The sequence below is a fragment of the Salvelinus sp. IW2-2015 genome, unplaced genomic scaffold, assembly GCF_002910315.2.
Source record: "Salvelinus sp. IW2-2015 unplaced genomic scaffold, ASM291031v2 Un_scaffold2370, whole genome shotgun sequence".
NCBI classification, from domain to species: domain Eukaryota; kingdom Metazoa; phylum Chordata; class Actinopteri; order Salmoniformes; family Salmonidae; genus Salvelinus; species Salvelinus sp. IW2-2015.
Window position 1 is genome coordinate 30359 of NW_019943694.1, and position 4683 is coordinate 35041.

The window sequence follows — 4683 nt, forward strand, 5'->3', positions numbered from 1 at the left end:
AGTGGCACTACAGTTATTGGTCCTTTCTACCGTAGTGATACATTCCATGGCCTGTTAAGTAGATGCACTACATTATTTGGGCCTGTCTAAAGTAGTGCACTACATCATTGAGTCCTGTCTAAAGTAGTGCACTACAATATTGGGTCCTGTCTAAAGTAGTGCACTACAATATTGGGTCCTGTCTAAAGTAGTGCACTACATCATTGAGTCCTGTGTAAAGTAGTGCACTACATTATTGGGCCCTGTCTAAAGTAGTGCACTACATTATTGGGCCCTGTGTCAAGTAGTGCACTACATTATTGGGCCCTGTGTCAAGTAGTGCACTATATAGGAAACAGGGTGCCATCTGGGACACACCCCTTCACCTGGTGTCTTCATGACGCTTGTGGACAGTGAGCTCCTATTCAATCCATGACGCTCGGTCAATCGCCTTCATTACACGGGTCGTATTCATTAGAGCACACGGTGGCAAAACGTTTTGCAACGGAAAACAAAACCAGAGCTTTTCTTATTGGACAGGTAGTCTCTCCTTGTTTCGGTATGTTTTCTAATGAATACTACCCTGTTGTTTCTATTTGAAGTCAATGATACCGTGGTAAAGAAAGTGATTCCTACCGCCGTTCATACAACGGCAGCTAGCCTAGCGGTTAGCGTGTCGGGCCAGTAACCCGAAAGGATGCTAGTTTGAATCTCCAAGCAGACAAGGTCAAGAAAAATCTGCCGATRTGCCCTTGAGCAAGGCACTTCACCCTAATGGTAATGGCTAACCCAGGCTGTGACTCTGAAGGCGTCTCAGGGGGAGAGTTGGGACATGGAAACAAAACACATTTCCAATTCACACATGCTTAAAATACACACGGGTGTGAAATAGGACAAATAKAAGCAYCTACCAAATGATGGTTGGACTGTCCTTGAGTGGATGCTGTTTAAGAGGTCAGACTAAGATACAAACCTGCTCAGAGATTTGAGCAAAATATATATTTTAAAAACAGATTCAGCTCACAGTAAGTCAGAGCTGAATGAGAAGTTAGATCAAATAAAACATTTTTGAAAAGTGATCATGCAACTGCTTTGAGTTTATTAAATAAAGTAAAGTAGCCTTGTCTGAGCCAGAAACGGCCCATAGGGCAAGGAGTCATCTCCTGTTGCTGTAGCAGTGAATCGCAGAAACGGTTCAGTAGGGAGGAGAGACCATCTCCTGTTTCTGTATCAGTGAACCAGAACGGCCCATAAGGGCAGGAGTCCATCTCCTGTTTCTGTACAGTGAACAAGAACGGCCCATAGGGCAGGAGTCCATCTCCTGTTTCTGTAGAGTGAACCAGAACGGCCCATAGGGCAGGAGTCCATCTCCTGTTTTGTAGAGGGAACCAAACGGCCATAGGGCAGGAGTCCATCTCCTGTTTTCCTGAACAGTGAACCAGACGGCCCATAGGGCAGGAGTCCATCTCCTGTTTCTGTAGAGTGAACCAGAACGGCCCATAGGGCAGGAGTCCATCTCCTGTTTTCTGTACAGTGAACCAGAACGGCCCATAGGGCAGGAGCCATCTCCTGTTTTCTGTAGAGTGAACAGAACGGCCCATAGGGCAGGAGTCCATCTCCTGTTTCTGTAGAGTGAACCAGAACGGCCCATAGGCAGGAAGTCCATCTCCTGTTTCTTGTAGAGTGAACCAGAACGGCCCACAGGGCAGGAGTCACATCTCCTGTTTCTGTAGAGTGAACAGAACGGCCATAGGGCAGGAGTCCATCTCCTGTTTCTGTAGAGTGAACCAGAACGGCCCATAGGGCAGGAGTCCATCTCCTGTTTCTGTAGAGTGAACCAGAACGGCCCATAGGGCAGGAGTCCATCTCTGTTTCTGTAGAGTAACCAGAACGGCCATAAGGCGGATCCATCTCCGTTTCTGTAGGTGAACCAGAACGGCCCATAGGCAGGAAGTCTATCTACTGTTCTGAGAGTGATGCAGTCTTAAGTACAGTACACCCTGGACAGGGCCTAGTCTATGGCAGGGTCTAGTTCATGAATAGTTATATAACTGTAACAGACGTGCTCAGTTGAGACATTGTTTCATTGTGTTGTTGTCACAGACGTGCTCAGTTGAGACATTGTTCCATTGTGTTGTTGTACAGACGTGCTCAGTTGAGAACATTGTTTCATTGTGTTGTTGTAACAGACGTGCTCAGTTGAGACATTGTTTCCATTGTGTTGTTGTAACAGACGTGCTCAGTTGAGACATTTGTTTCATTGTGTTGTTTGTAACAGACGTGCTCAGTTGAGACATTGTTCCATTGTGTTGTTTTGTAACAGACGTGCTCAGTTGAGACATTGTTTCATGTGTTTGTTGTAACAGACGTGCTCAGTTGAGACATTTGTTCCATTGTGTTGTTGTAACAGACGTGCTCAGTTGAGACATTGTTCATTGTGTTGTTGTAACAGACGTGCTCAGTTGAGGCATTGTTTCATTGTGTTGTTGTAACAGACGTGCTCAGTTGAGCACCACCTGGAACAGTTGAAGCAGCAGGTTCCTCAGTTGTCTGACTCATGAGAAACACCACCCTGAACCTGCTGAGACGGGCTGAGACACACATCAAGGTGAGATGAACACACAGCTAAACCCTAAACCCTACCACTACCCTAACCCTACCCTAACACTACCCTAAACCCTACCCACAACCCTAACCCTACCCTACCACTACCCTAAACTAACCACCTACCCTAAACACTACCTACCACCTACCTACCCTCAATACCCCTACCCACTACCCTAAACCCTAACCATTACCCTAAACCTACTCACTACCCTAAACCCTAACCCTAAACACTACCCTAAACCCTACCCACTACCCTAACCCTAAACACTACCCTAAACCCCTACCCACTAACCCTAAACCCTACCCTAACCCAAACATTACCCTAAACCCTCCCACTACCCTAAACCTACCCTAACCCTAAACACTACCCACTACCGAAACCATTACCTAAACCTACCACTACCCTAAACCCATTACCTAACCCTACCCACTACCCTACCCTACCCTAACCTAAACACTACCTAAACCCTAACATACCCTAACTCTACCCTACCCAACCCTAACCACTACCCTTAACCCTACCCACCACCCCTACCCTAACCACTACCTAAACCCTACCCTAAACCCTAAACACTACCCACTACCTAAACCCTAACCATTACCCTAAACCCTACCCACTACCCTAACCATACCACCTATAACCCTACCCACTACCCTAACCCTACCCTACCCATAAACACTACCTAACCCTAACCATACCCTAAACTCTACCCCCTAACCCTAACCCCTAAACACTACCCTAAACCTACTCCCTAACTAACACACCCTAAACCCTAACCCATTACCCCTAAACTCACTACCCTACACTACCCTAACCCTACCCACCACCACCCTGAACCCTAACCACTAACCCCTAAATCCTACCCACTACCCTAACACTACCCTACCCTACACACTACCCTAACCCTACCACTACCTAAACCCTACCCTAAACCTACCCCCACCCTGAACCCTAAACCACCCTGAACCCTACCCTGACACACCACACCACCACACCCTAAAACCCTACCACCCCGCCCTACCTGAACCCTACCCACCACCCTGACCTACCCCCCTCCCCCACCACCCTAACCCTAACTCACCACCACCCTGAACCTACCAACACTACCCTGAACCTAACCCTAAACCCTAACCACCACCCTAACCTCTACCCCTACCCACCTCTGAACCCTACCCCACCACCTAAACACTACCCCCCACCTACACCTAACCCTAACTAACCCCAACCCGCACACCTAACCCTCCACCGCCAACACCCACCCTAACCCTACCTGCACCACCCTAACCCCTACCCACCACCCCCTACCCACCACCCCCTGAACCCTACCCACCACCACCCTACAACCATACCCACCCACCCTAACCCTACCCACCACCCTGAACCCTAAACCCACATCACCCTAACCCTTACCCCACCACCCTAAACCCTAACCACCACACCCTGAACCCTACACCCACCACCCTGAACCTACCCACCACCTAAACCCTACCCACCACCCTGAACCCTACACCACCCTAACTAACCCTACCCCACCACCCTAAACCTACCACACCACCCTGAACCCTACCCCTAAACCCTAAACCCACCACCCTAAACCTACCCACCACCCTAAACACCACCACTAACCTAAACCCTACCCACCCCCGAACCCACCCACTACCCGAACCCTAACCACTACCCTTAAAGGGATACTTAAGGGATTTCTGACGATGAGGCCCTTTATCTACTTCCCCAGAGTCATGGATGATCTCATGGACACACATTTTCATCTCTGTCCAGTATGAAGGAAGTTGGAGGTAGTTTCACAGGGCCAATGCTAACTAGCGTTAGCGCAATGACTGGAAGTCTATGGCTATCTGCTAGCATTCTCTCTCTCTCTCCTTCTCTTCCTCTGTCTCTCTCTCTCTCTTCATATCTCTCTCTCTCTCCTCTCTCATCTCTCTCTCAATTCAATTTCAATTCAAGGGCTTTATTGGCATGGGAAACATGTGTTAACATTGCCAAGCAAGTGAGGTAGATATATACATCAAAAGTGAAAATAAACAATCTCTCTCTCTTCTCTGTCTCTCTCCTCTTCGTTCCTCCCTCTCGAATCT

The 4683-nt window shown here is 48.3% G+C and overlaps 1 pseudogene; it reads left to right on the forward strand.

Annotated features, from left to right (window-relative positions):
* The first annotated feature begins 759 nt into the window (after positions 1-759).
* The window catches only part of LOC139022628 (max dimerization protein 3-like), an 8296-nt pseudogene continuing 4372 nt past the window's right edge, over positions 760-4683 (forward strand).